This window comes from Leuciscus leuciscus (genome assembly GCF_965113295.1).
Source record: "Leuciscus leuciscus genome assembly, chromosome: 21".
Lineage (NCBI taxonomy): Eukaryota > Metazoa > Chordata > Actinopteri > Cypriniformes > Leuciscidae > Leuciscus > Leuciscus leuciscus.
The window spans coordinates 13,707,525-13,731,537 of record NC_138745.1 but is presented as its reverse complement, the minus strand read 5'-3'; the positions used below and the strand labels follow the sequence as shown (position 1 = coordinate 13,731,537).

The following is a 24,013-nucleotide window of genomic DNA, read 5'->3' as shown; positions in this document are numbered from 1 at the left end:
GCCCCTTTTATAAATTACCCTATTACAGCCACCCAAATGCAAAAGTTCAACTTTTTTTCGATAATTATTGATCTAGAGAGTCCAGAGAATTGTCCTAGACTGGTCTGGTTCCGATCGGGCGAAAAACCAGGGACTAGTTCGCAAAAGTAGGTTTTTAACATATTCATGAATATTTAATTAAATGTTTGATTGACAGCAATGGTTCTTGAGGCAAAGTTGTTCAGCATGAGCAGATCTATAAGATGATATGCATTTTGTGATGATCAGTGTAACACCACGTGATTACAGAGCCATAAAACTCGTTAGCGCCAACTAGTGGCCGATTTCTTTCAAAATTCTTACAGACCTCTAGGGGCTTGAGCCGAACATGCCCACCGAGTTTCGCTCCGATCGGACTTCGTTAACGGTGCTCAAACCTCATTGGCCAATGGCGGCCATGTTTTTCGAGATACGCCAATATCCTTTTGGATATACGTGGCCCCTTGGGCCAAGACACTGCATACCAAATTTCAAGTCATTCGGAAAAACGGTCAGGTGTCTATATGTTTTTTTTTGTTTATAGCGCCACCATGTGGCCAATCGACGCAATTTTTTTCACTGTGACCTCAGATTGACCTCTTACACATGTGTGCCAAGTTTGGTGAAGATATCTCATTTACTTCTCGAGTTATAGCCATTTTAGTAAAATAGGCTCCTCCCACAACCTTAATTTATCACCCCCTAGCGACCAGGAATCGGAATTTTGACTTTTTTTCGATAATTATTGATCTTCAGACTCCAGAGAACAATTCTTCTCTGGTTTGGTTCCGATCGGACGAAAAACCAGGGACTAGTTTGCAAAAGTAGGTTTTTGACAAAATTCAAAATGGCGGAAAATCTATCATGACGGAAATAAAATCGGAGATATACGTTTTGTTCGTCAGGCGTCCAGCTTTCCAATGATATAAGACACTTGAGTCTATGACTTACCGTCTAGGAGTTATGACCAGTTTCGCGCTTTTGGTTGCTATAGCGCCACCTATGGGCCAATCAGCGTCATAATTTAATAACCTCTCCTCGATTTTTGTACTACCATCTGGCCAAGTTTCAAGTCTCTAGCACTTACGGTTTGGGCTGCACGATGCGTTTTACGGCGGAAGAATAATAATAATAATAATAATAATAAAAATCAGTACAATTACAATAGGGTTTCAGCACTTCGTGCTTGAACCCCTAATAAAAATCAGTACAATTACAATAGGGTTTCAGCACTTCGTGCTTGAACCCCTAATAAAAATCAGTACAATTACAATAGGGTTTCAGCATTTCATGCTTGAACCCCTAATAATAAAAATCAGTACAATTACAATAGGGTTTCAGCACTTCGTGCTTGAACCCCTAATAAAGCTGCAAGCAGCATTTATCGGGGTTCAAGCATTTAAGGCCTTTAAGCACATAAGCATTTAAGACATTAAGTTTTATTTAGCAAGCTTTTAACCACTGAAATAATAGATGGAAAAATCCATTTACAGCTAATACAGGCAATTTACCATAGGAAATACATGGTTTTCAAACCTTTTTGCCAGTTATAGCGCCACCTATTGTCCAATCTCCATGAAACTCTGCATGCTTCTTCACCATGTTATGACACATATGCCCACCAATTTTCGTGAAGTTCTGAGTTTTTATTTATGATTTATAGGCCTTTTAGTGTATTTTGCCACACCCCTTTTATAAATTACCCTATTACAGCCAGGCAAATGCAAAAGTTCAACTTTTTTTCAATAATTATTTATCTAGAGAGTCCAGAGAATTGTCCTAGACTGGTCTGGTTCTGATCGGGCGAAAAACCAGGGACTAGTTCGCAAAAGTAGGTTTTTAACATATTCATGAATATTTAATGAACGGTTTGATTGACAGCAATGGTTCTTGAGGCAAAGTTGTTCAACATGAGCATATCTATCAAATGATATGCATTTTGTGATGATAAGTGTAACACCACGTGATTACAGAGCCATAAAACTCGTTAGCGCCAACTAGTGGCCGATTTCTTTCAAAATTCTTACAGACCTCTAGGGGCTTGAGCCGAACATGCCCACCGAGTTTCGCTCCGATCAGACTTCGTTAACGGTGCTCAAACCTCATTGGCCAATGGCGGCCATGTTTTTCGAGATACGCCAATATCCTTTTAGACATACATGGCCCCTTGGGCCAAGACACTGCCTACCAAATTTCAAGTCATTCGGAAAAACGGTCAGGTGTCTTTACGTTTTTTTTGTTTTATAGCGCCACCATGTGGCCAATCGACGCAATTGTTTTACTGTGACCTCAGATTGACCTCTTACACATGTGTACCAAGTTTGGTGAAGTTTACTTAATTACTTCTTGAGTTATAGCCATTTTAGTAAAATGGGCTCCTCCCACAACGTTAATTTTGCACCCCCTAGCGACCATGAAGCGAAATTTCAACTTTTTTTCGATAATTATTGATCTTCAGACTCTAGAGAACAATTCTGCACTGGTTTGGTTCCGATCGGGCGAAAAACCAGGGACTAGTTCGCAAAAGTAGGTTTTTGACAAAATTCAAAATGGCGAAAAATCTATCATGGCGGAAATGAAATCGGAGATATACATTTTTTTCTTCAGGAGCTCTGGATTTCAATGATATAAGACACTTGAAGCTACGCCTTACGGTCTGGGAGTTCTGAGCAGTTTCGCGCTTTTGATTGCTATAGCGCCACCTATGGGCCGATTGGGCTGAATCCGTGTATCTGAGTAGCGAGCAATAGTACTACCATCTGGCAAAGTTTCAAGTCTCTAGGTCTTACGGTTTGGGCTGCACGATGCGTTTTATGGCGGAAAAATAATAATAATAAAAATCAGGACAATTACAATAGGGTTTCAGCACTTCGTGCTTGAACCCCTAATTAAAGCTGCAAGCAGCATTTATCGGGGTTCAAGCATTTAAGGCATTTAAGTAGAAAAGCATCAAAAGTTATTAAGTTTTATTTAGCAAGCATGTAAGCACTGACATAATAGATGGAAAGGACCATTTACAGCCAATACAGGCAATGTACCATAGGAAATATATGGTTTTAAAGCTTTTTATAGCAGTTACAGTGCCATCTATGGACCGATCTCCATAAAATTGTTTACTGTGACCTCAAATTGAACCCATACACATGTGTACTGAGTTTGGTGAAGATATCTCATTTACTTCTTGAGTTATAGCCATTTTAGTAAAATAGGCTCCTCCCACAATAATTTACCACATTCTAGTATTATTTACTATGATTCTAGCATGATTGACATAGTTTACCATGATTTTATCTTAGTTTACCTTGATTTACCATATTCTAGCATGATTTACCATGATATACTACATTCTAGTATGATTTACCATTGTTTACTGTGATTCTAGCATGGTTTACCATAGTTTATCATGATTTATCATAGTTTACCATGATTTACCCTGTTCTAGCATGATTTACCATGATATACCACATTCTAACATGATTTACCATAGTTTATCATGGTTTACCATGATTTAACCTGTTCTAGCATAGTTTACCATGATTTACCACGTTCTAGAATGATTTGCCAGGATTCTAGCATGGTTTACCTTGATACACCACATTATAGTATTATTTACTATGATTTACCATGTTTCTAGCAATTATGTGAAGTGTCAGTGCAAATGAAGTGATAAACACTGACAAAATCTGATTGTGTTATAATAGTTATTGTTATATAAGTGATTTTTAGAGTGATTTTAGTAGAATGGCCAGCAGAGGGCAGAAGAAGACTATTATTGGCTCACTTTCACTTTAAACTTCATGATTTTCACCTGTTTTCTGGACTAAAGCAAACCAGTTTTTCCATGTTAACTCTATAATGCATGCTTACACACACACACACACACACACACACACACACACACACACACACACACACACACACACACACACACACACACACACACACACACACACACACACAGAGAAATAAACATACACAAATACAAATATGTTTTTAATGTTTTGGAATATGTTATTGAGAAAATATATTTATTGGTCTATTAGAATTCCTTTGTGATCTAATAATATAAAAAAGAAAAGAAAAAAAAGAAAAAAAGATTGCTTTTTAAAGCATTTGTTTGTTTCCCAATACTAAAAACTAATGAAAAGATAATATGCAATACTGCTGCTCCCTCTAGTGGACAGTGGTATTACAGCTTCCATCTTACAGTTGAAGTGCTTGGTTTTTCACTTATATCTCGGGAACCAGAAGGCGAAAAATTCTGAAACTCAGAGCATAGATAGTGCTTGAGGAGCCCTGTTGAATGAGACCATCAATGATTTACTATGATTTACCATGTTTCTAGCGTGATTTACCACATTACTAGCAATTATGTGAAGTGTCAGTGCAAATGAAGTGATAAACACTGACAAAATATGATTGTGTTATAATAGTTATTGTAATATAAGTGTTTTCCATGTTAACTCAATAATGCATGCTTACACACACACACACACACACACACACACACACACACACACACACACACACACACACACAAATACAAATATGTTTTCAATGTCTTTAGGATGTGTTATTGTGAAAAAATATTTTAATGGTCTAACCATTTCATATATTTCATTGTGATCTATATTATCAGTCCAATAATAATTTTTAAAAAATTGCTTTAACCATTTGTTTGTTGGCCAAAGCTGAAAGCTGATAAAAAGATTAATACTATGTCTAATACTGCTGCTCCCTCTAGTTGACAACAGTGGAATTACAGCCTCCATCTTACAGTTGAAGTGTTTGAATGAATGAATAGGAATTGGGTTTTTCACTTATATCTCGGGAACCAGAAGGCGAAAAATTCTGAAATTCAGAGCATAGATAGTTCTTGAGGAGCCCTGTTGAATGAGACCATCGCGGTGTTTTTGGGCGATTGGAGCCCGGAATTATGACCGTTCAAAGGCATATCTATTGGGGCTTTTATCTCTGGAATGCCCAGGGCAAATTACACCACATTTGAATCGAAGCTAGCCTAGAACGGGCCCTTTCCAACGAGCTCTCACACAAGGTTCGGGGTGGTCTGGGTCGGGAGTTTCGGCCGTTCAAAATCGGGGGTCCCACGAATTTGCGATTCGTGGGGGGCGCGCTCCCGAGGCCCGCGACGACACGTTTCGATCAAGAGCCCGGAGAGGACCTTACCATCAAAATTTGAGCGCGCAACGACTTTCCGTTTTCGAGTTATGAATGAATTTGTATTCGGGGGCGTGGCTTAAATGCCGTTTTACTTTCGTTTTCATGTTAAATGTTAAAATAATGATTTTATAAAGTCTATTCCCTAATATTGTTATATAATTCATATTTAGACTTTATAAAAGTCTAAATATGAATTATATAACAATATTAGGGAGTAGTATGATGAAATGACAGCAGGGGGCAGTAAAATACCACTTATTGGCTTAATATGGTATTCATTTTAAGGCTACATATTGAAATGACCCTATTATAGCTATCCAAATGAAGTAGTTCAACTTTTTCTGACAATTATTGATCTAGTGAGTCCAGAGAATTGTATTGCACTGGTTTTTAACATTATTTTATAAACATTATATGATCATAGGATGGAAAACACAATTTACAGCCAATACAGGCAATTTACCATAGGAAATATATGGTTTTAAAGCTTTTTAACAGTTATAGTGCCAACTATGGTCCGATCTTCATAAAAATTTCCATGCTTCTTTAGCATGTTATGTCACATATGCTCATCAATTTTTGTGAAGTTCTGAGTTTTCATTTAGGATTTATAGGCTTTTTAGTGTATTTTGCCACGCCCATTTTCTAAATGACCCTATTACAGCCATCCAAATGCAAAAGTTCAACTTTTTTTCGATAATTATTGATCTAGAGAGTCCAGAGAATTGCCCTAGACTGGTCTGGTTCCGATCGGGCCAAAAACCAGGGACTAGTTCGCAAAAGTAGGTTTTTAACATGTTTGCGAATATTTAATGAATGGTTTGATTGACAGTAGTGGTTCTTGAGGCAAAGTTGTTCAGCATGAGCAGATCTATCAAATGATAGGCATAATGTGACAATAAGTTTAACACCACGTGATTACAGAGCCATAAAACTCGTTAGCGCCAACTAGTGGCCGATTTCTTTCAAAATTCTTACAGACCTCTAGGGCCATGAGTTGAACATGCCCATCGAGTTTTGTTCCGATCGGCCTCCGTTAACCTTGTCTAATAGGTGCTCAAACTTCATTGGCCGATGGCGGCCATGTTTTTTGAGATACACCAATGTCCTCATAGACATACATGGCACCTTGGACCAAGACACTGCATACCAATTTTCAAGTCAATCGGACTAACGGTCAGGTGGTTATAGCCTGTTTTATGTTTTTTTCATATTATAGCGCCACCATGTGGCCAATCACCGCGATTTTTTTTACTGTGACCTCAGATTGACCTCTTACACAAGTGAACCGAGTTTGGTAAATATACCTCATTTACTTCTGGAGTTATAGCCGTTTTAGTAAAATAGGCTCCTCCCACAACATACATTTTGGCGCCCCTTAGCGATCTTGAATCGAAATTTCAACTTTTTTTCGATAATTATTGATCTTCAGACTCCAGAGAACATTTCTGCACTGGTTTGGTTCCGATCGGGCGAAAAACCACAGACTAGTTCGCAAAAGTAGGTTTTTGACAAAATTCAAAATGGCGGAAAATCTTTCATGGCGGAAATGAAATCGGAGATATACGTTTTGTTCGTCAGCCGTCCAGCTTTCCAATGATATAAGACACTTGAGTCTACGACTTACGGTCTAGGAGTTATGAGCTGTTTCGCGCTTTTGGTCGCTATAGCGCCACCTATGGGCCAATCGGGTTCATAATCTCTGAACCTCTCCTCGATTTTTGTACTACCATCTGGCAAAGTTTCAATGCTCTAGCCCTTACGGTTTGGGCTGCACGATGCGTTTTAGCGGAGAAGAATAATAATAATAATAATAATTAAAGCTGCAAGCAGCATTTAGCGGGGTTCAAGCATTTAGGGTCTTTAAGCACATAAGGCAGTTTAGTGAGTTGTCTGAGTTTTTGTTTAGGATTTACAGGCTTTTGAGTGTTTTTTGCCATACCCATTTTCTAAATGATCCTGTTATGGCTACCCAATGGGTAAAGTTAAAGTTTTTTATATAATTAATAATCTAGAGCTTCCAGAGAATTGTACTGCACTGGTATATTTCCGATCGGGCGAAAAACCTAGGACTAGTTCGCAAAAGTAGGTTTTTAACATAATCGCAAGTATTTAATGAACAAATTGATTGACAGCAGTAGTTCTTGAGGCAAAGTTGTTCAGTATGAGGAGATCTATCAAATGATATGCATCACGTGATTACATAGCCGTAAAACCTGTTAGCGTCAACTAGTGGCTGATTTTTCAAAATTCTTACAGACCTCTAGGGCCACGAGTCGAACATGCCCACCGAGTTTCGTTCTGATCGGCCTCCGTTAAGAGCAAACTAACAGCTTTGAATTAAAATGGTGAGGTATCCTGTTGTAAACATCAACCATGCCTGTTGACAGTTCTCTTTTGTGGGAAGGGAATGAAAAGTTCTCAAATCCGCAGCACAGCCTCAGACATAACATTTATATCCATGATCTGCCATTTTCACTATTGTCCTTGCTTGCTTCTTCACAATACCTGCAGATCTTCTGATGATTCGGCTGTGCAGGTCCACATTAACACTGCCTGGCCTAGAACATGGACTGGAAAATGCAAATTTGGGGGGTATAAATATTAATGATCCTGACTCCAACGTCACAGTCGGTGTTATGGTGGGATTCACTCATTTTTCAGCGGTCTTTTGCAAACAGGAGATTTACACAAGAAGGAGGAAACAATGGTGTTTGAGGCTCACGGTATGTCAGTTCCATGTCCAGAACTCTTATCATTCAACTATGCCAAGATAAATACAGTTTTCAATTGTATGGCACCTTTAAAATAGATGATTAGTAATATAATGCTTACTTGGAGTCTGAAATGGCTTTAACAAAAGAAGAAAAATATTCTTAGATTTCTGTTCATTCTAATCATGTACAAATAAAGTAGCACAGTAAGATTACATTTATTTGAATGCATTAGTGAGTGTGTGATTGTGCTGTGTGTGCAGCGTGTCAATACTAAAAGTGAAGGTGTAGTTGATATCTTTGGTGATAATATCTGTAGTAATCATAAAAAAAAACACTTAAGAAATAAAGAATTAAAATTACAAATAATATTCTATTAAGATATGAGTTACAATAACATGATTTGCAATAGTAATAATATCAATAATATATGCACAATACACACAGATTAGACTATCAGGTCTGTGTTTTACAAAAACATTAGTATTGCAGCCAATGTGAGTCTGTGGGATTTATAAACAGACAAAATATGATTTGAAATGTTATTTTAATGATTTTATTAAGTTTAAACAATATTTCAAATGGAAAAAAAAATTAAAAATAATATTTTAGTGAGCAGAATGAACCAATGAGTGTTCTTCTTCTGGTGGTTAAAATGTAAATGAAAACAATAATACTTAAACAATTATACTTAATACACTAACCATGCTTGAACACACACATGCACACACATTTTGTTGTAGATGGAGATATTTAAAATAAAAGATAGGTAACAAAATGATAATTGCAAATCTCCTCTGTATAACACCATTTTCAGATTTCAAATTAATCACTGAGAGGCAGAATTGTTCAAACTGAGAGCTCAGTAAAAATGAAGTGATAAACTTTGACAAAACATGACTGTGTTATAATAGGTGATTTTCATGCAAGTAATTTGATATAGTCCAAAAACTAATGCAAAAGCACAGATGAAAATATTTTATTAAGTAGAATGTCCTGCAGAGGGCAGTAGAAGACCACTAATTGACTCACTTTCATTTGAAAGACTTTTTTATCCACCAGTAAAACAAAGCAGTTTCTTCATGTTCTTTCCATTAAGCATGCTTACACAGACAGACACACACACAAACACAAACACATCCACACACACACAAAGACAAATATGTTTTCAATGTTTTTAGGATGTGATATTGTGAAAATATCTTCATCTCCTCATCTTGAACAACTTTGCCTCAAGAATCACTAATGTCAATCAAACAGTTCATAATCATAATAAAAAAAAATATATATATACAAATATCATAATAAAAAAAAACATCATAATAAAAAAGATTGCTTCTTAAAGCATTTGTTTATTTCCCAATACTGAAGCGAATTAAAAGATCATGCTGCTCCCTGCTCCTTCTGCTCCTGCTGCTCCCTCTAGTGGACAACAGTGGTATTATAGCTTACATTTTACAGTTGAAGTGTTTGAATGAATGAATGGGAATTTGTTTTTTTACTTATATCTCAGGAACCAAATGGCGAAAAATTCTGAAACTCAGAGCATAGATAGTGCTTGAGGAGCCCTGTTGAATGAGACCATCAAGGTGTTTTTGGGCGATTGGGGCTGGGAGTTATGACTGTTATAAGGCACATCTGTTCGGGCTATTATCTCTGGAATGCCCAGGGCAGATAACACCACATTTGAATCGAAGCTAGCCAAGGACGTGCCCTTTCCAACGAGCTCTTACACAATGTTCGGGGTGGTCTGGGTCGGGAGTAATGGGCGTTCAAAATCGGGGGTCCCGCGGGCTGGCGATGCGCGGGGGGCGCGCTCCCGAGGCCCGCGACGACACGTTTCGATCAAGAGCCCCGAGAGGTCCTCACCATCAAAATTTGAGCGCGCAACGACTTTCCGTTTTCGAGTTATGAATGAATTTGTATTCGGGGGCGTGGCTTAAATGCCGTTATACTTTCGTTTCATTTCATTCACTTACTTTCGTCCATTTCCATATCTCAGTGTAACACAATTGTCAATAGTAATACTCAATAGATGAGTTTTGACAAAATGTGATTGTAAATGTTAAAATAATGATTTTATAAAGTCTAAATATGAATTGTATAACAATATTAGGGAGTAGTATGATGAAATGACAGCAGGGGGCAGTAAAATACCACTTATTGGCTTAATTTGTCTTTATATTCATATAAAATCACCTTTTGAAGAAGTTAAACTTTTTTTCTGATAATTATTGATCTAGAGAGTTCAGAGAATTGTGCTGCACTGGTTTTGAACATTATGATATGAACATTACACGATAATAGATAGAAGACACCATTTACAGCAAATACAGGCAATTTACCATAGGAAATATATGGTTTTAAAGCGTTTTAACAGTTATAGCGCCAACTATGGTCCGATCTCCATAAAATTTTCCATGCTTCTTTAGCAGGTTATGACACATATGCTCATCAATTTTTGTGAAGTTCTGAGTTTTCGTTTAGGATTTATAGTTATAACTATATAGTTATAGTTTAGCAGTTTTCTGCACTAAAGCAAACCAGTTTTTCCATGTTAACTCAATCATGCATGCTTACACACACACACACACACACACACACACACGAAGACAAATGTTGTTGTTGTTTTTTCAATGCTATTGGGATATGTCATTATGAAAATATATTTGAATGGTCTATAAACATTTCACAAAGTCTTTGTTAGCTATTAATCAGAAGATTCAGAATTTATTCAGAAACCTAAGACTACACAAACACATTATGTTGTAGATACAGACATTTGAAATATATGATGTGATAAAACTGTCAATACTAATACTTTAACGGACGGATTTTGACTAAATGTAATTGTAAATGTTAAAATAGTGATTTTATAAATTTTAAACAGCAGGGGGCAGTAAAATACAACTTATTGGCTTAATATGCCATTATATTCATATAATTTTCACCTTTTTAACTGTTATAGAGGCAAATTTTGTCCGATCGGTCTGAAAATTTTCATGCATGTTCAGAGTGATATTTCACTGGCTTTTTAAGAAGGTCTGAGTCATTCATTAAAGAGATATAGGCTTTCGGGGACACTTGGTAAAGGCTACATTTTGAAGTGAACCTATTATATCTATCCAAATGAAGTAGTTCAACTTTTTCTGACAATTATTGACCTAGTGAGTCCAGAGAATTGTATTGCACTAGTTTTGAACATTATGATATGAGAACTATATGATCAGAGATGGAAAAGACCATTTACAGCCAATACAGACAGTTTACCATAGGAAATATATGGTTTTAAAGCTTTTTAACAGTTATAGCGCCACCTTTGGTCCAATCTCCATAAAATGTTGCATGCTTGTTAATGATGTCATGTCACATATGCTCACCAACTTTTGTGAAGTTTTGAGTTTTCATTTAGGATTTATAGGCTTTTTAGTGTATTTTGCCACGCCCATTTTATAAATGACCCTATTACAGCCATACAAATGCAAAAGTTCAACTTTTTTTTGATAATTATTGATCTAGAGAGTCCAGAGAATTGTCCTAGACTGGTCTGGTTCCGATCGGGCGAAAAACCAGGGACTAGTTCGCAAAAGTAGGTTTTTAACATATTCATGAATATTTAATGAACGGTTTGATTGACAGCAATGGTTCTAGAGGCAAAGTTGTTCAGGATGAGCAGATCTATCAAATGATATGCATTTTGTGACGATAAGTGTAACACTACATGATTACAGAGCCATAAAACTCGTTAGCGCCAACTAGTGGCCGATTTCATTCAAAATTCTTACAGACCTTTAGGGCCATGAGTCGAACATGCCCATCGAGTTTCGTTCCGATCGGCCTCCGTTAACCTTGTCTAATAGGTGCTCAAACTTCATTGGCTGATGGCGGCCATGTTTTTTGAGATACACTAATGTCCTCATAGATATACATGGCACCTTGGACCAAGACACTGCATACCAATTTTCAAGTCAATCGGACTAACGGTCAGGTGGTTATAGCCCATTTTATGTTTTTTTCATGTTATAGCGCCACCATGTGGCCAATCGCCGCGATTTTTTTACTGTGACCTCAGATTGACCTCTTACACATGTGTACCGAGTTTGGTGAAGATACCTCATTTACTTCTGGAGTTATAGCCATTTTAGTAAAATAGGCTCCGCCTTCTTCAAACGTTTTGGCGCCCCTTAGCGACCGTGAATCGAAATTTCAACTTTTTTTCGATAATTATTGATATTCAGACTACTGTGAACATTTCTGCACTGGTTTGGTTCCGATCGGGTAAAAAACCAGGGACTAGTTCGCAAAAGTAGGTTTTGGACAAAATCCAAAATGGCGGAAAAATTTGCATACCGGAAATAAAATACCTCCTATATTTCTTGTTCGGCTTGAGCCAAGGATTCCAATGATGTATGACACTTGAAGCTGAGACAAATGGTTATTGAGATATGAGCAAAATAGTGATTTTTTTTTGTTTTTTGCGCTATAGCGCCACCTATTGGCCAATCGGGCTCATACTTTGATAACCTCTCCTCGATTTTTGTACTACCTTGTGGCCAAGTTTCAAGTCTCTAGCTCTTACGGTTTGGGCTGCACGATGCGTTTTAGCGGAGAAGAATAATAATAATAATAATAAAAATCCTTACAATTACAATAGGGTTTCAGCACTTCGTGCTTGAACCCCTAATTAAAGCTGCAAGCAGCATTTATCGGGGTTCAAGCATTTAAGGCCTTTAAGCACATAAGCATTTAAGACATTAAGTTTTATTTAGCAAGCTTTTAACCACTGAAATAATTGATGGAAAAATCCATTTACAGCCAATACAGGCAATTTACCATAGGAAATATGTGGTTTTCCAACCTTTTTGCCAGTTATAGCGCCACCTATTGTCCGATCTTCACGAAACTGGGCATGCTTCTTCACCATGCTATGACACATATGCCCACCAATTTTCGTGAAGTTCTGAATTTTCATTTATGATTTATAGGCATTTTAGTGTATTTTGCCACGCCCCTTTTATAGATTGCCCTATTACAGCCACCCAAATGCCAAAGGTCAACTTTTTTTCGATAATTATTTATCTAGAGAGTCCAGAGAATTGTCCTAGACTGGTCTGGTTCCGATCGGGCGAAAAACCAGGGACTAGTTCGCAAAAGTAGGTTTTTAACATATTCATGAATATTTAATGAACTGTTTGATTGACAGCAATGGTTCTTGAGGCAAAGTTGTTCAGCATGAGGAGATCTATCAAATTATATGCATTTTGTGACAATAAGTGTAACACCACGTGATTACAGAGCCTTAAAACTCGTTAGCGCCAACTAGTGGCCGATTTCTTTCAAAATTCTTACAGACCTCTAGGGGCTTGAGCCGAACATGCCCACCGAGTTTCGCTCCGATCGGACTTCGTTAACGGTGCTCAAACCTCATTGGCCAATGGCGGCCATGTTTTTTTGAGATATGCCAATATCCTTTTAGACATACATGGCCCCTTGGGTCAAGACACTGCATACCAAATTTCAAGTCATTCGGAAAAACGGTCAGGTGTCTATACGTTTTTTTTGTTTTATAGCGCCACCATGTGGCCAATCGACGCAATGTTTTTACTGTGACCTCAGATGGACCTCTTACACATGTGTACCAAGTTTGGTGAAGTTTACTTAATTACTTCTTGAGTTATAGCCATTTTAGTAAAATAGGCTCCTCCCACAACGTTAATTTTGCACCCCCTAGCGACCATGAATCGAAATTTCAACGTTTTTTCGATAATTATTGATCTTCAGACACCAGAGAACAATTCTGCACTGGTTTGGTTCCGATCGGGCGAAAAACCAGGGACTAGTTCGCAAAAGTAGGTTTTTGACAAAATTCAAAATGGCGAAAAATCTATCATGGCGGAAATGAAATCGGAGATATACGTTTTTTTCTTCAGGAGCTCTGGATTTCAATGATATAAGACACTTGAAGCTACGCCTTACGGTCTGGGAGTTCTGAGCAGTTTCGCGCTTTTGATTGCTATAGCGCCACCTATGGGCCGATTGGTCTGAGTCCGTGGATCTGAGTAGCGAGCAATAGTACTACCATCTGGCAAAGTTTCAAGTCTCTAGGTCTTACGGTTTGGGCTGTACGATGCGTTTTATGGCGGAAAAATAATAATAATAATTAAAGCTGCAAGCAGCATTTATCGGGGTTCAAGCTGTTAAGGCCTTTAAGGTTTATAAGCACAAAAGCATCAAAAGTTATTAAAATTTATTTAGCAAGCATGTAAACACTAACATTATAGATGAAAAAGACCATTTACAGCCAATGCAGGCCATTTACCATAGGTAATATATGGTTTTAAAGCTTTTTAACAGTTATAGCGCCACCTTTGGTCCGATCTCCATAAAATTTGGCATGCTTGTTAATGATGTTATGTCACATATGCTCACCAATTTTTGTGAAGTTCTGAGTTTTCATTTAGGATTTATAGGCATTTTAGTGTATTTTGCCACGCCCCTTTTATAAATTACCCTATTACAGCCACCCAAATGCAAAAGTTAAACTTTTTTTCGATAATTATTGATCTAGAGAGTCCAGAGAATTGTCCTAGACTGGTCTGGTTCCGATCGGGCGAAAAACCAGGGACTAGTTCGCCAAAGTAGGTTTTTAACATATTCATGAATAATTAATTAATGGTTTGATTGACATTAGTGGTTCTTGAGGCAAAGTTGTTGAGCATGAGCAGATCTATCAAATGATATGCATTTTATGACGATAAGTGTAACACCACGTAATTACAGAGCCAAAAAATTCGTTAGCGCCAACTAGTGGCCGATTTCTTTCAAAATTCTTACAGACCTCTAGGGCAATGAGTCGAACATGCCCATCGAGTTTCGTTCCGATCGACGTCCGTTAACCTTGTCTTATAGGTGCTCAAACTTCATTGGCCGATGGCGGCCATGTTTTTTGAGATACACCAATGTCCTCATAGACATACATGGCACCTTGGACCAAGACACTGCATACCAATTTTCAAGTCAATCGGACTAACGGTCAGGTGGTTATGGGCCGTTTTATGTTTTTTTCATGTTATAGCGCCACCATGTGGCCATTCGCCGCGGTTTTTTTACTGTGACCTCAAATTGACCTCTTACACATGTGTACCGAGTTTGGTGAAGATACCTCATTTACTTCTGGAGTTATAGCCGTTTTAGTAAAATAGGCTCCTCCCACAACATACATTTGGGCGCCCCTTAGCGACCGTGAATGGAAATTTCAACTTTTTTTCGATAATTATTGATATTCAGACTCCAGAGAACATTTCTGCACTGGTTTGGTTCCGATCGGGCAAAAAACCAGGGACTAGTTCGCAAAAGTAGGTTTTTGACAAAATTCAAAATGGCGGAAAATCTATCATGGCGGAAATGAAATCGGAGATATACGTTTTGTTCGTCAGGCATCCAGCTTTCCAATGATATAAGACACTTGAGTCTACGACATACGGTCTAGGAGTTATGAGCAGTTTCGCGCTTTTGGTTGCTATAGCGCCACCTATGGGCCATTCGAGGTCATAATTTGATAACCTCTCCTCGATTTTTGTACTACCATATGGCAAAGTTTCAAAGTTCCAGCTCTTACGGTTTGGGCTGCACGATGCGTTTTACGGCGGAATAATAATAATAATAATAATAAAAATCAGTACAATTACAATAGGGTTTCAGCACTTCGTGCTTGAACCCCTAATTAAAGCTGCAAGCAGCATTTATCGGGGTTCAAGCTATTAAGGTCTTTAAGGTTTTTAAGCATCAAAAGTTATAAAGTTTTATTTAGCAAGCATGTAACCACTGACATAATAGATGAAAAAGACCATGTTCTAGCATGATTTACCATGATATACCACATTCTAGCATGATTGACCATAGTTTATCATGATTTACCATGGTTTACCATTATTTACCATGTTCTAGCATAGTTTTACCATGATTTTATCTTAATTTACTTTGATTTACCATGTTTTAGCATGATTTACCATGATATACCACATTCTAGCATGATTTACCATAGTTTATCATGATTTACCATGGTTTACCATGATTTACCCTGTTCTAGCATAGTTTACCATGAATTCATCTTAGTTTACCTTGATTTACCATGTTCTAGCATGATTTATCATGATATACCACATTCTAGCATGATTTACCATAGTTTATCATGATTTACCATGGTTTACCATGATTTACCCTGTTCTAGCATAGTTTACCATGAATTCATCTTAGTTTACCTTGATTTACCATGTTCTAGCATGATTTACCATGATTTTCCACATTCTAGCATGATTTACCATAGTTTATCATGATTTACCATGGTTTACCATGATTTACCCTGTTCTGGCATAGTTTACCATGAATTTATCTTAGTTTACCTTGATTTACCATGTTCTAGCATGGTTTACCATGATATGCCACATTCTAGCATTATTTACCAAAGTTTATCATGATTTACCATGGTTTACCATGATTTACCCTGTTCTAGCATAGTTTACCATGACTTACCATGTTCTAGCATGATTTACCTTGATACACCACATTCTAGTATTATTTACTATGATTTACAATGTCTAATTATGAATTCAAAAGCACATGTCAAAAGACTTCATTAATAAGTAGAATGGCCAGCAGAGGGCACTAGAAGACCATTATTGGCTCAGTTTCAGTTTAATCTTCATGATTTTCACTAGTTTTCTGCACTAAAGCAAACCAGTCTTTCCATGTTAACTCTATAATGCATGCTTACACACACACACACACACACACTAATACTTTAACAGATGGATTTTGACTAAATGTAATTGTAAATGTTCAAATAATGATTTTATAAAGTCTAAATATGAATTATAGAAACAATATGACAAAATAACTATTTTAAACAGCAGGGGGCAGTAAAATACCACTTATTGGCTTAATATGCCATTGTATTCATATTATTTTCACCTTTTTAAACTGTTATAGAGTCAAATTTTGTCCGATCTGTCTGAAATGTTTCATGCTTGTTCAGAGTGATATTTCACATGTTCTGACTTGTTTTTTAGAAGATCTGAGCATCTTAAAAGATATAAGCTTTCGGGGACACTTGGTCAAGGCCACATTTTGAAGTGACCCTTTTATAGCCATCCAAATGAAGTAGTTCAACTTTTTCTGATAATTACTGATCTAGAGAGTCCAGAGAATTGTACTGCACAAATTTTGAACATTATTATATGAAAATTATATGATCATAGATGGAAAAGACCATTTACAGCCAATACAGGCAATTTACCATAGGAAATATATGGTTATAAAGGTTTTTGACAGTTATAGCGCCACCTATGGTCCGATCTCCATAAAATTGGGCATGCTTGTTAATGATGTTATGTCACATATGCTCACCAATTTTTGTGAAGTTCTGAGTTTTCATTTAGGATTTATAGGCTTTTTAATGTATTTTGCCACGCCCATTTTATAAATGACCCTATTACAGCCAGGCAAATGCAAAAGTTCAACTTTTTTTTGATAATTATTGATCTAGAGAGTCCAGAGAATTGTCCTAGACTGGTCTGGTTCCGATCGGGCAAAAAACCTAGGACTAGTTCGCAAAAGTAGGTTTTTTACATATTCGCAAATAATTAATTAATGGTTTGATTGACATTAGTGGTTCTTGAGGCAAAGTTGTTGAGCATGAGCAGATCTATCAAATGATATGCATTTTGTGACAATAAGTGTAACACCACGTGATTACAGAGCCATAGAACTCGTTAGCGCCAACTAGTGGCCGATTTCTTTCAAAATTCTTACAGACCTCTAGGGCCATGAGTCGAACATGCCCATCGAGTTTCGTTCCGATCGGCCTCCGTTAACCTTGTCTAATAGTTGCTCAAACTTCATTGGCCGATGGCGGCCATGTTTTTTGAGATACACCAATTTCCTCATAGACATACATGGCACCTTGGACCAAGACACTGCATACCAATTTTCAAGTCAATCTGACTAACGGTCAGGTGGTTATAGCCTGTTTTATGTTTTTTTCATATTATAGCGCCACCTTGTGGCCAATCACCGCGATTTTTTTACTGTTACCTCAGATTGACCTCTTACACATGTGTACCGAGTTTGGTGAAAATATCTCATTTTGTTCACGAGTTATAGCCATTTTAGTAAAATAGGCTCCGCCTCCTGCGAACGTTTTGACACCCCTTAGCAACCGTGGATCGAAATTTCAACTTTTTTTCGATAATTATTGATATTCAGACCACTGTGAACATTTCTGCACTGGTTTGGTTCCGATCGGGCAAAAAACCAGGGACTAGTTCGCAAAAGTAGGTTTTGGACAAAATCCAATATGGCGGAAAAATTTGCATACCGGAAATGAAATCCTTGAGGCCTTTTTTGTTCGGCTTGACCCAAGGATTCCAATGATATAAGACACTTGAGTCTGTGACAAACGGTTAATGAGATTTAAGCAAAAATATGCGTTTTTTTTGTTTTTTGCGCTGTAGCGCCACCTATTGGCCAATCTGGCTCATATTTTGATAACCTCTCCTCGATTTTTGTACTACCATCTGGCAAAGTTTCAAGTCTCTAGCACTTACGGTTTGGGCTGCACGATGCGTTTTACGGCGGAATAATAATAATAATAATAATTAAAGCTGCAAGCAGCATTTATCGGGGTTCAAGCTGTTAAGGTGTTTAAGGTTTTTAAGCACAAAAGCATCAAAAGTTATAAAGTTTTATTTAGCAAGCATGTAACCACTGACATAATAGATTAAGAAGACCATTTACAGCCAATGCAGGCAATTCACCATAGGTAATATATGGTTTTAAAGCTTTTTAACAGTTATAGCGCCACCTTTGGTCCGATGTCCATAAAATTTGGCATGCTTGTTAATGATGTTATGTCACATATACTCACCAATTTTTGTGAAGTTCTGAGTTTTCATTTAGGATTTATAGGCTTTTTAATGTATTTTGCCACACCCATTTTATAAATGACCCTATTACAGCCATCCAAATGCAAAAGTTCAACTTTTTTTTGATAATTATTGATCTCGAGAGTCCAGAGAATTGTCCTAGACTGGTCTGGTTCCGATCGGGCGAAAAACCTAGGACTAGTTCGCAAAAGTAGGTTTTTAACATATTTGCGAATAATTAATGAACGGTTTGATTGACAGCAATGGTTCTTGAGGCAAAGTTGTTCAGCATGAGCAGATCTATCAAATGATATGCATATTGTGTGGATGTGTGCAACACCACGTGATTACAAAGCCATAAAACTCATAAAACAATTGGACTTCGTTAACCTTGTTTAATAGGTGCTCAAACCTCATTGGCCAATGGCGGCCATGTTTTTCGAGATATGCCAATATCCTTTTAGACATACATGGCCTCTTGGCCCAAGACACTGCATACCAAATTTCAAGTCATTCGGAAAAACGGTCAGGTGTTTATACGTTTTTTTTTGTTTATAGCGCCACCATGTGGCCAATCGATGCAATTTTTTTACTGTGACCTCAGATTGACCTCCTACACATGTGTACCAAGTTTGGTGAAGTTTAATCAATTAATTCTTGAGTTATAGCCATTTTAGTAAAATAGGCTCCTCCCACAACGTTCATTTTGCACCCCCTAGCGACCATGAATCAAAATTTCGACTTTTTTTTGATAATTATTGATTGTCAGACTCCAGAGAACAATTCTGCACTGGTTTGGTTCCGATCGGACAAAAAACCTAGGACTAGTTTGCAAAAGTAGGTTTTTGACAAAATTCAAAATGGCGGAAAATCTATCATGACGGAAATAAAATCGGAGATATACGTTTTGTTCGCCAGGCGTCCAGCTTTCCAATGATATAAGACACTTGAGTCTACGACTTACGGTCTATGAGTTATGAGCTGTTTCGCGCTTTTGGTTGCTATAGCGCCACCTATGGGCCAATCGGGGTCATAATTTGATAACCTCTCCTCGATTTTTGTACTACCATCTGGCAAAGTGTCAATGCTCTAGCCCTTACGGTTTGGGCTGCACGATGCGTTTTACGGCAGAAGAATAATAATAATAATAATAATAATTAAAGCTGCAAGCAGCATTTATCGGGGTTCAAGCAGTTAAGGCCTTCAAGGCCTTTAAGCACACAAGCATCAAAAGACATTAAGTTTTATTTAGCAAGCATTTAACAACTGACATAATAGACGGAAAAGACCATTTACAGCCAATACAGGCAGTTTACCATGGGAAATATATGGTTTTAAAGCTTTTTAACAGTTATAGCGCCACCTTTGGTCCGATCTCTATAAAATTTGGCATGCTTGTTAATGATGTTATGTCACATACGCTCACCAATTTTTGTGAAGTTCTGAGTTTTCATTTATGATTTATAGGCATTTTAGTATATTTTGCCACGCCCCTTTTTATAAATTACCCTATTACAGCCACCCAAATGCAAAAGTTCAACTTTTTTTCGATAATTATTGATCTAGAGAGTCCAGAGAATTGTCCTAGACTGGTCTGGTTCCGATCAGGCGAAAAACCAGGGACTAGTTCGCAAAAGTAGGTTTTTAACATATTCATGAATATTTAATGAACTGTTTGATTGACAGCAATGGTTCTTGAGGCAAAGTTGTTCAGCATGAGCAGATCTATCAGAAGATATGCATTTTGTGATGATAAGTGTAACACCACGTGATTACAGAGCCATAAAACTCGTTAGCGCCAACTAGTGGCCGATTTCTTTCAAAATTCTTACAGACCTCTAGGGCCATGAGTCGAACATGCCCATCGAGTTTCGTTCCGATCGGACTTCGTTAACGGTGCTCAAATTTCATTGGCCAATGGCGGCCATTTTTTTCAAGATACGGCAATTTCCTTTTAGACATACATGGCCCCTTGGGCCAAGTCACTGCATACCAAATTTCAAGTCATTCGGAAAAACGGTCAGGTGTCTATACGTTTTTTTTGTTTTATAGCGCCACCATGTGGCCAATCGATGCAATTTTTTTACTGTGACCTCAGATTGACCTTTGACACATGTGTACCTAGTTTGGTGAAGTTTACTAAATTACTTCTTGAGATATAGCCATTTTAGTAAAATAGGCTCCTCCCACAACGTTAATTTTGCACCCCCTAGCGACCATGAATCGAAATTTCAACTTTTTTTCGATAATTATTGATTGTCAGACTCCAGAGAACAATTCTGCACTGGTTTGGTTCCGATCGGGCAAAAAAACAGGGACTAGTTCGCAAAAGTAGGTTTTCGACAAAATTCAAAATGGCGGAAAATCTATCATGGCGGAAATAAAATCGGAGATATACGTTTTTTTCGTCAGGCGTCCAGCTTTCCAATGATATAAGCCACTTGAGTCTCTGACTTACCGTCTAGGAGTTATGATCAGTTTCGCGCTTTTGGTTGCTATAGCGCCACCTATGGGCCAATCGGCGTCATAATTTGATAACCTCTCCTCGATTTTTGTACTACCATCTGGCAAAGTTTCAAGTCTCTAGCCCTTACGGTTTGGGCTGCACGATGCGTTTTACGGCAGAAGAATAATAATAATAAAAATCAGTACAATTACAATAGGGTTTCAGCACTTCGTGCTTGAACCCCTAATAAAAATCAGTACAATTACAATAGGGTTTCAGCACTTCGTGCTTGAACCCCTAATAAAAATCCTTACAATTACAATAGGGTTTCAGCATTTCATGCTTGAACCCCTAAAAATCAGTACAATTACAATAGGGTTTCAGCACTTCGTGCTTGAACCCCTAATTAAAGCTGCAAGCAGCATTTAGCGGGGTTCAAGCATTTAAGGCCTTTAAGCACAAAAGCATCAAAAGTTATTACGTTTTATTTAGCAAGCATGTAACCACTGACATAATAGATGGAAAAGACCATTTACAGCAAATACAGGCAATGTACCATAGGAAATATATGGTTTTAAAGCTTTTTATAGCAGTTATAGTGCCATCTATGGACCGATCTCCATAAAATTGTTTACTGTGACCTCAAATTGAACCCATACACATGTGTACTGAGTTTGGTGAAGATATATCATTTACTTCTTGAGTTATAGCCATTTTAGTAAAATAGGCTCCTCCCACAATAATTTACCACATTCTAGTATTATTTACTATGATTCTAGCATGATTTACATAGTTTACCATGATTTTATATTAGTTTACCTTGATTTACCATATTCTAGCATTATTTACCATGATATACTACATTCTAGTATGATTTACCATTGTTTACTGTGATTCTAGCATGGTTTACCATAGTTTATCATGATTTATCATAGTTTACCATGGTTTACCTTGATACACCACATTATAGTATTATTTACTATGATTTACCATATTTCTAGCAATTATGTGAAGTGTCAGTGCAAATGAAGTGATAAACACTGACAAAATCTGATTGTGTTATAATAGTTATTGTTATATAAGTGATTTTTAGAGTCTAAATATGAATGTGAGCACATGTGAAAAGACTTCATTAATAAGTAGAATGGCCAGCAGAGGGCAGAAGAAGACCACTTATTGGCTCACTTTCACTTTAAACTTCATGATTTTCACCTGTTTTCTGGACTAAAGCAAACCAGTTTATCCATGTTAACTCAATAATGCATGCTTACACACACACACACACACACACACACACACACAGAGAGAGAAATAGACATACACAAATACAAATATGTTTTTAATGTTTTGGAATATGTTATTGAGAAAATATATTTATTGGTCTATTAGAATTCCTTTGTGATCTAATAATATAAAAAAGAAAAGAAAAAAAAAGAAAAGAAAAAAAGATAGCTTTTTAAAGCATTTGTTTGTTTCCCAATACTGAAAACTAATGAAAAGATCATATGTAATACTGCTGCTCCCTCTAGTGGACAGTGGTATTTCAGCTTCCATCTTACAGTTGAAGTGATTGAATGAATTAATGAATGGGAATTTGGTTTTTCACTTGTATCTCGGGAACCAGAAGGCGAAAAATTCTGAAACTCAGAGCATAGATAGTGCTTGAGGAGCCCTGTTGAATGAGACCATCAATTATTTACTATGATTTACCATGTTTCTAGCGTGATTTACCACATTACTAGCAATTATGTGAAGTGTCAGTGCAAATGAAGTGATAAACACTGACAAAATATGATTGTGTTATAATAGTTATTGTAATATAAGTGTTTTCCATGTTAACTCAATAATGCATGCTTACACACACACACACACACACACACACACACACATACAAATATGTTTTCAATGTCTTTAGGATGTGTTATTGTGAAAAAAATATTTTAATGGTCTAACCATTTCATATATTTCATTGTGATCTATATTATCAGTCAAAAAAAAAATAGCTTTAACCATTTGTTTGTTGACCAAAGCTGAAAGCTGATAAAAAGATTAATACTATGTCTAATACTGCTGCTCCCTCTAGTTGACAACAGTGGAATTACAGCCTCCATCTTACAGTTGAAGTGTTTGAATGAATGAATGGGAATTTGGTTTTTCACTTATATCTCGGGAACCAGAAGGCGAAAAATTCTGAAATTCAGAGCATAGATAGTTCTTGAGGAGCCCTGTTGAATGAGACCATCGCTGTGTTTTTGGGTGATTGGGCCCGGGAGTTATGACTGTTCAAAGGCATGTGTTTTGGGGCTGTTATCTCTGGAATGCCCAGGGCAAATTACACCACATTTGAATCGACGCTAGCCAAGGGTGGGCCCTTTCCAACGAGCTCTCACACAAGGTTCGGGGTGGTCTGGGTCGGGAGTTACGGCGGTTCAAAATCGGGGGTCCCGCGATCTGGCGATCCGCGGGGGGGGCGCGCTCCCGAGGCCCGCGACGACACGTTTCGATCAAGAGCCCGGAGAGGACCTTACCATAAAAATTTGAGCGCGCAACGACTTTCCGTTTTCGAGTTATGAGTGAATTTGTAGTGGGGGGGCGTGGCCTAAATGCCGTTTTACTTTCGTTTTCATGTTAAATGTTAAAATAATGATTTTATAAAGTCTAAATATGAATTATATAACAATATTAGGGAGTAGTATGATGAAATGACAGCAGGGGGCAGTAAAATACCACTT

General features: G+C 37.4%; 2 protein-coding genes and 1 long non-coding RNA gene across 3 annotated transcripts in view; 2 read left to right on the top strand and 1 right to left on the bottom strand.

Annotated features, from left to right (window-relative positions):
- LOC309485771 (uncharacterized protein) overlaps nt 1-24,013 on the bottom strand; it is a 506,515-nt gene that overhangs the window by 241,315 nt on the left and 241,187 nt on the right. The gene's annotated exons all lie outside the window — the stretch shown is intronic.
- Nucleotides 1-24,013, top strand: part of LOC309485805 (uncharacterized protein) — a 242,703-nt gene that overhangs the window by 154,343 nt on the left and 64,347 nt on the right. The gene's annotated exons all lie outside the window — the stretch shown is intronic.
- On the top strand, nt 6,893-23,233 carry LOC309485896. The gene is made up of 2 exons (XR_014201317.1): nt 6,893-7,058; nt 21,730-23,233. It is a non-coding gene; the product is annotated as an uncharacterized lncRNA (long non-coding RNA).